This window comes from Mastomys coucha, unplaced genomic scaffold (assembly GCF_008632895.1).
Source record: "Mastomys coucha isolate ucsf_1 unplaced genomic scaffold, UCSF_Mcou_1 pScaffold20, whole genome shotgun sequence".
Classification (NCBI taxonomy): Eukaryota; Metazoa; Chordata; class Mammalia; order Rodentia; family Muridae; genus Mastomys; species Mastomys coucha.
The window spans coordinates 49,767,223-49,775,855 of record NW_022196903.1 but is presented as its reverse complement, the minus strand read 5'-3'; the positions used below and the strand labels follow the sequence as shown (position 1 = coordinate 49,775,855).

Below are 8,633 nucleotides of genomic sequence, written 5' to 3'. Positions count from 1 at the left end.
GCAGATGGGGAGAGCAGCAGAGAGAATATACAGTTCCACAGAAGAGAAACTGTTTGGCTTAGCACGGAAGAGTATGGATTTGAGACATGGGAAATGGCAGAAAGCCTTCAGGATGAGAGGACCACATGGGTTATGGGAGGATGGGGTAGCAGGTGGCAGAGGCCATACTATAAGACAGGTAAATATGGCTTTCACCCTGACAGCCATGAGAGGACAACCACTGTCCTAGGTTACTATGGTTGTGATAAAGACCATGACCAAAAGCAATTTGGGGAAGAAAATTTTATTTTGCCTTACAACTCTCAGGTCACACTCCATCTCTGAGAGAAGTCAGGGCAGGAACCCAGAAGCTGGAACTAAAGCAGAAGCCATAGAGGAATGCTGCTTATGGATTGTTCCTCATGGCTTGCTCTGCCTGGTTTCTTTTTATCATGTAGGACCACCTTCCCAGGGGGTAGCACAGCCCACAGTGAGCTGGGTGCTCCCACCTCATTTGCTAATTAAGAAAATACCCCATAGACTTGGCTACCAGCAATTTAATGGGGAGATTTTCTTATTTGAACTTTCTCTTCCCCAGATATGTCTAGTTTTGTGTTGAGTTAATGAAAGCAACCAGTGCTACCACATAATTCATCATTTACACGGGCCACTTTGGAAAATGAGTTGGTATGCCTGCCAGAATAAATCATCTAGAAGGAAATACAGCATTCTAAGGCCAGAAGGAACCTTAGGTTTTGGAAACTTCTAAGTACAGACCCTAAACAGATTTATCTATTATAGAGGGGATTCTGGCCGCATTTCTATTAGAAAGGGGGCGGGGATGCCCACAGATCCAGAGGTAGTTAAGAAGGCAGGTAATGGAGAGGGAGAGGGTGCAGAAAGGGTTCTGCCAGAGGTAGGATAGATTGAACATGGAGGCACACTGAAGAGAAATAGTTTCCTAGGAGTCAGAGAAGATCTAGGTACAGTCAGCATTGTAAAAAAAAAAAAAAAAAAAGAGGAAGGAAATAGCACAAGGACATTTTAGGGCTGAAGATCAGTTCATTTGTTCAAGACTGTCAAAAGTAGCCAAAGGGTACAGAATGATGAATGCTGGCAAGCAGCAAAACCAGGCAGAGGAGACCATCTGTCACTTGGAAAGGAGAGACTCTTCTTTCTCCCAAGTTGGAGAGGTAAAACAGCCCGCAGCATGGGAACAAGGCAATTAGGACCATCTTTTCAGAGGCCCCGGGGATAGGCAGGGGAGGGAGTTTCCAAAGCCTAACGGGAATGCAAAGTTCCCCGTGTCATTTTGCTCATACTGTTTACTTTTGTCTTGTGTGAACATGCAGTCAGAAAATGAAAGGAAAGGCAGCAGAACCTGTCCCAGGTCACCTGCCTCTCACTTTTACAGTGTTGAGAGCTGAACTTGGAGTACTTTTCACAGTCGTAATTGCTGAGCCAGTGTGAAGTGATTAGACAGAGTGTTTTCAAGCCCTAAATCCAGATATCTTGACTTGCTTTCCCACATAACCTGACAGCGGTCCAATTAAGACACTTGGATATTGTATTAATCACTTCTCTGTTGCTGTGATAAAACACCTCAAAAGCAACTTGAAGAAGGAAGAGTTTATTTGGAGTTTTGAGTTCCAGAGGGATAGGAGTCCACCATGGTCATGGTGACAGGCAGGCAGGCATGGTGCTGAGCAGCAGCTGAGAGCACATGGCTTGATCCACAAAGCAGAGAGAATAAGCTGAAGTGGCATGAGTCTTTTAAAACATCAAAGCAAGCTGGCCTACAGTGGCATACCTCTTACAACGGGATCATACGTCCTAATCCTTCCTAAACAGTCCCAGAGCTGGGGACCCAGTGTTCAAACATATGCGCCTACGGAGACCATTCTCACTCAAGCTACCACAAATATATAATGCTTTTTGCACATGAGTGTTTGAAGTTGAAGCTCTTATGGTGATAGCTATTATACATTCTAAATCATCAACTAAAAGAATTTTACACAGCCAGGCATAGCAGCACACACCTTTAATTCCAACACTCAGGAGACAGAGGCAGGTGGATCTCCATGAGTTTGAGGTTATTCTGGTCTACAGAGTGAATTCTAAGAAAGCCAGGACTACATAGTGAGAACCTGTCATTGAAAAAAAAAAAATAAGATTTCATACTCTGGGACTCTGCGTCTTGGTGCCCTTTCCCATGAATCCTCTCAGACTTCCCCTTGTAGCTCATCTTCATGCCTTTCTATGAGCTTGTGGCAATAATCAGAAACACCCCAGCACTTGGGAGGCAGAGGCAGGTGAATTTCTGAGTTCAAGGCCAGCCTGGTCTACAGAGTGAGTTCCAGGACAGCCAGAGCTATACAGAGAAACCCTGTCTCAAAAAAAGCCAAAATAATAATAATAATAATAATAATAATAATAATAATAATAATAATAATAATAATAATAATCAGAAACACTTTTTTTTTATCCAGGGAATCCCAGTGGCCACACTGCACTGGAAGTCAGGTAGGTGATCTTCATTATCCCTCCTGTCCTCCATTACAACCTCTCTAGTCTCACCTGCTTGCAGGTACCTCTTCTCCCGTGCCAACTCCAATCACTTGAGATTCCACCTTGGTTCAGACACAGGGATACTCTAGCCCTGTCATTCTTGTCTCTCCAGAAATATTTTTCATCTCACTGCAGCTTACTTTCAGGAGCCCCCTCCTATAACCACATCTCCACCACCTAGGGACCCTGCCTCTTAGTGTGGAGTGTATCTCCCTAGCTCTTTCCCACAGCCCTTAACACTCTTTTCTCCCTAGCCCATCATTACTCCTCTCAGCCATCCACTGACATGTAAAAGTACTCTCTACCACAAACTCATAGTTGTCACACTTACTGCCTAAGATCCTAAGAGAGCAAAAGCAACCAAAAACTGGGACACCAACCCAGCAAAGGCAAGACCAGATACCAACACCCACAAACACCTCAACCATCCTAACTCCAGATACCTACATCCCAAAGCAAAACCACACACTGAACAGCTAAAACAATTTGCTTCCACCAGAGCCCAGTAACCCTACTATAGTAGGCCCTGAGCAATGTAAGAAAAGGACTTCAAAATAGCAATTATGAATATATTCAAGGACCTGAAAGAGAATATGAATAAATCTCTTTTTTATTTTTTTATTTTTTATTTTTTATGTATATGAGTACACTGTAGCTGTACAGATGGCTGTGAGCCATCATGTGACTGCTGGAAATTGAACTCAGGACCTCTGCTCGCTCTGGCCTCGCTCACTCCGGCCTGTGAATAAATCTCTTAATGAAAGCTGAAACATAAAGAAACAACTGACTAAAATGAAAACAATTCAAGACATAAAGTAGGATTTAACAACAACAACAAAATCATTAAAGAAAACCCAAACTGATGGAAGTGAAAACTTTAGGACATCAAACATAAACCTTTTGAGACTCACCAACAAATTACAAGACATGAAAGAGAGAATCCCAGGTATTGAAGACAAAGCAGAAGAAACAGATACCTCAGCCAAACATTGTTAAATCTAATAAAATACAGGCACAAAACAGCCAGAAAATCTTGGATACCATGAAAAGACCAAATCTATGAATAGGAATATAGGAAGTAGAAGAAATCCAGATCAGAAGCACAGGAAACATTTTTTAAATATAATTTTTTATTACATAAAGTTATATAATACAGTTATTGCAATAACAATATAAAAATACATAATTAATTAAATTAGTAAGATTGTCTCTGTGAGATAGAGCTTCTGTGAGATAAAGCAACAGGTACCTTCCAGATCAGTTAAACCATATGTCAAAACTTAGAAGCTACTAGACTCACCATGCCTGAATCCCAAATTCGTGAATATTTTTTTCCTAAGTTGTTCTGTGTCCGGGAGTCCACCAAGCTTCTAGAAGCCCAGGATAGTGACCTACATGGTCACCACTCAGTGTGAAAGTTTTGTTTCCACTTGGTTGATTTCAGCCCTGAGATTATTTCCTGCCGTCTACTCCTCTTGGGTGAGTTTGCTTCTTTTTGTTCTAGAGCTTTCAGATGTGCTGTCAAGCTGCTAGTGGATGCTCTCTCCAGATTCTTTTTGGAGGCACTCAGAGCTATGAGTTTTCCTAAGACTGCTTTCATTGTGTCCCATAAGTTTCAGTATGTTGTGACTTCATTTTCATTAAACTCTAAAAAGTCTTTACTTTCTTTATTTCTTCCTTGACCAAGTTATCATTGAGTAGAGCATTGTTCAGCTTCCACGTGTATGTGGACTTTCTATTGTTTATGTTGTTATTGAGGACCAGCCTTAGTCCTTGGTTATCTGATAGGATGCATGGGATTATTTCAATCTTCTTGTATCTGTTAAGGCCTGTTTTGTGACCAATTATATGGTCAATTTTGGAGAAGGTAACATGAGGTGCTGAGAAGAAGGTACATCCTTTTGTTCTAGGATAAAATGTTCTATAGATATCTCTTAAATCCATTTGTTTCATAACTTCTGTTAGTTTCACTATGTCTCTGTTTAGTTTGTTTCTATGATCTGTCCATTGATGAGAGTGGGGTGTTAAAGTCTCCTACTATTATTGTGTGTGGTGCGATGTGTGCTTTGAGCTTTAGTAAAGTTTCTTTTTTTAAAAAAAGATTTATTGGGCTGATGAGATAGCTCAGTGGGGAAGAGCACCGACTGCTCTTCGGAAGGTCATGAGTTCAAATCCCAGCAACCACATGGTGGCTCACAACCACCCTTAATGAAATCTGACACCCTCTTCTGGTGTCTGTAGACAGCTACAGTATACTTAGCTAATAAATAAATAAATAAATAAATCTTTAAAAAAAAAGATTTATTTATTTATTTTTATGTGTATGAGTACACTGTAGCTATACAGATGGCCATGAGCCATCATGTAGCTGCTGGGAATTGAACTCAGGACAGCCCCTCTTGTTCCGGCTCTGCTTGCTCCAGCATAATATACTGTAGCTGTCTTCAGAAGCAGTAGAAGAGGGCGTCAGATCTCATTATGGGTGGTTGTGTGTCACCATGTGGTTGCTGGGATCTGAACTCAGGACCTTCAGAAGAGCAGTCAGTGCTCTTACCCCCTGAGCCATCTCACCAGCACTTAAAGTTTCATTTATGACTGTGGATGCCCTTGGATTTGGAGCATAGATGTTCAGAATTGAGAGTTCATCTTGGTAGATTTTACCTTTGATGAGTATGAAGTGTCCCTCCTTAGCTTTTTTGATAACTTTAGGTTGAAAGCAGATTTTATTTGATATTAGAATGGCTACTCCAGCTTGTTTCTTGGAACCATTTGTTTGGAAAATAGTTTTCCAGCCTTTTACTCTGAGGTAGTGTCTGTCTTTGTTACTGAGCTGAGTTTCCTGTATGCAGCAAAATGTTGGGTCCTGTTTACATAACCAGTCTGTTAGTCTGAGTCTTTTTATTGTGGAATTGAGTACATCGATATTAATAGATATTAAGGAAAAGTAATTGTTGCTTCCTGTTGATTTTGTTGTTAGAGTTGGAATTCTGTTCATGTGGCTATCTTCTTTTAGTTTTGTTGAAGGATTACTTTCTTGCTTTTTCTAGGGTGTAGTTTCCCTCGTGTTGGAGTTTTCCATTTATTATCCTTTGAAGGGCTGGATTTGTGAAAAGATACTGTGTAAATTTGGTTTTGTCGTGGAATACCTTGGTTCCTCCATCTATGGTAATTGAGAGTTTTGCTGGATATAGTAGTCTGGGCTGGCATTTGTGTTCTTTTAGGATATGTATGACATCTGCCCAAGATCTTCTGGCTTACATAGTCTCTGGTGAGAAGTCTGGTGTAATTCTGAAGGCCTGCCTTTATATGTTACTTGACCTTTTTCCCTTACTGCTTTTAAAATTCTTTCTTTGTTTAGTGCATTTGGTGTTTTGATTATTATGTGACAAGAGGAATTTCTTTTCTGGTCCAGTCTATTTGGAGTTCTATAGGCTTCTTGTATGTTCATGGGCATCTCTTTCTTTAGGTTAGGGAAGTTTTCTTCTATAATTTTGTTGAAGATATTTACTGGCCCACTACATTGGGAGTCTTCACTCTCTTCTATACCTATTATCCTTAGGTTTGGTTTTCTCATTGTGTCCTGGATTTCCTGGATGTTTTGGGTTAGGAGCTTTTTACATTTTGCACTTTCTTTGTTGTGTCAATGTTTTTTTTCTATGCTATCTTCTGCACCTGAGATTCTCTTCTATCTCTTCTCTTCTGTCTCTTGTATTCTGTTAGTGATGCTTGCATTTATGGCTCCTGACTCCTTTCCTAGGTTTTCTATCTTCAGAGTTGTCTCCCTTTGTGATTTTTTTTATTGTTTCTACTTCCATTTTTAGATTCTGGATGGTTTTGTTCAATTTCTTCACCTGTTTGATTGTGTTTTCCTGCAATTCTTTAAGGGATTTTTGTGTTTCCTCTTTAAGAGCTTCTTTTTACCTTTTTACCTGTGTTCTCCTGTATTTCTTTAAGGGAGTTACTTATGTCCTTCTTAAAATCCTCTATAAGCATCATGAGATATGATTTTAAATCTGAATCTTGCTTTTCTGGTGTGTTGGGGATATCCAGGACTTGCTGTGGTTGGAGTACTGGGTTCTGGTGATGCCAAGTAGTCTTGGTTTCTGTTGGTAAGATTCTTGTGTTTGCCTTTTGCCATCTGGTAATCTCTGGTGTTAGATGTTCATGCTGTCTCTGGCTGGAGATTGTTCCTCGTGTGGGTCTCTAAGCCTATGTCAGCACTCCTGGGAGACCAGCTCTCTCCTGGCAAGACCAGTGCACAGAGGGCTGTGGAACAGCCCCACCTCCTGGGTGCAGATGAAGGCAGGAAGGACCCTGTTCCAGCTGCTCTGCCGATTCTGCAGCCTGTGTGCTCCTGGCTGGTCCTGCCTTAGACAGTCACTAGAGAGAAAATAAAAAAAAAAATTTTTTTAACAAAATCATAGAAGAAAATTTCCTTAACCTAAAGAAGGAGGTGCCTACCAAGGTACAATACAGGTACATACAGAACACCAAATAGAGAGATCCAGAAAGAAATTCCCCATTACATATAATAATTAAGACACTAAATGTACAGAGCAAAGAAAGAATATTAATAGCTTCATGAAGAAGAAGATCAAGTAATATATAAATGTAGTCTCATTAGACTAATACCTGACTTCTCAATGGAGACCTTGAAAGCCAGAATGGCCTGGATGGGTGTTATACAAATTCTAAGAGCTCATAGGTGCCAGCCCCTATTATACCTAGCAAAACTATCAATCATGGTTTCCAAAGAAAGAAAACATCCCATGATAAAACCAAATTCAAACAATAGCTATCTACCAGTACAGCTCTTCAGAGGATACTTGTAAGAAAACTTCAGCCAGAAGAGGCCAACCACATCCGAAAAGATGTAAGGAACAAATAATCCCAGAACAGTAAGTCAAAAGTGAAGCAATGTCCACGCCATAACAACAAAGTAACAAAAATCAACACAACTCCTGTTTTTTGATAACACTCGATAAAGAGACAATGAGAAACAGACTGGTTTAGAAAATAGGGTCCATCTTTCTGCTGCATCCAAGAAACACATGTCATCTTCAAGAATAGAAAACACCTAGGAGTGCAAGAATAGAAAAAAAAAAAAAACATTTCAATCAAATGAACCTAAGTAGCAAGTAGGTGTATAGCCATTTTAATAGCCAAGAAAATAGACTTCAAACTAAAATTGATCAAAAGAGGCATGTAAGGAGATTACATACTTATCAAAGGAAAAATTCACCAAGAGGATATTGCAAATCTAAACTTTTATACACCAAATATAAGGACAACAACATTTATAAAAGAAACATCACGATAGTGAAAAAATAGAATATTCACCCTTCATATCATGAGAATATTGCTGGAATAGTCAGACCATCTGTCAGTCATTCTGACCAATAGACAGGTCATATAGACAAAATTAAATAGAAAAATGCTAAAGTTAAATGGCACAATCAGTCAAGTGGACCTGGGAGTTACCTGAATGTTTCACCTAAACACCAAAGGAAATACCCTCTTCTCAGCAGCTCATGGAACTTTCTCCAGAGTTGACCATATACTTGGACACGAAGCATGTCTCAAAAAATAGAAGAAAACTAAAGTAGCACCCTGCATCTTACCAGACCATCACAGATTAAAGTTAGATATCATCAACAACAGAGACAAAAGAAAGTTTATCTTCCGAGCGGCTGAAGGAGATGCGGCCGCGTGAGGACGAGGCGATTAGAAAACAAGCTCTAGGAGCTGCGGGACACAGCGTGGTCCTGCAGGGCTTGACTTTCGCTCGCTCTCCACCTAGTCTCCACATCCCGGTTCCGTCCGGGCTCTCAGCATCAAGAATGACCAAAAAAAGGAAACGCCAAGATGATTTTCAGAAAGTAAAACTAAAAGTTGGTAAAAAGAAGCCCAAGTTAGAAAATGCTACAGCTACAAACTTTAAGACAAAGGCTATACATTTGCCTGAACAACTTAAAGAGGATAGAACACTTCTGACCAACAATAGAAAGTTTAACATAAAGGATTTGCTGTCACAGATGCATCACTATAGTGGTGGTGTTAAACAAAGTGCTCTTCTTGGACTTAAA

General features: G+C 40.1%; 1 pseudogene; it reads left to right on the top strand.

Moving 5' to 3' along the window:
- The first annotated feature begins 8,246 nt into the window (after positions 1–8,246).
- LOC116099854 overlaps positions 8,247–8,633 on the top strand; it is a 1,976-nt pseudogene continuing 1,589 nt past the window's right edge.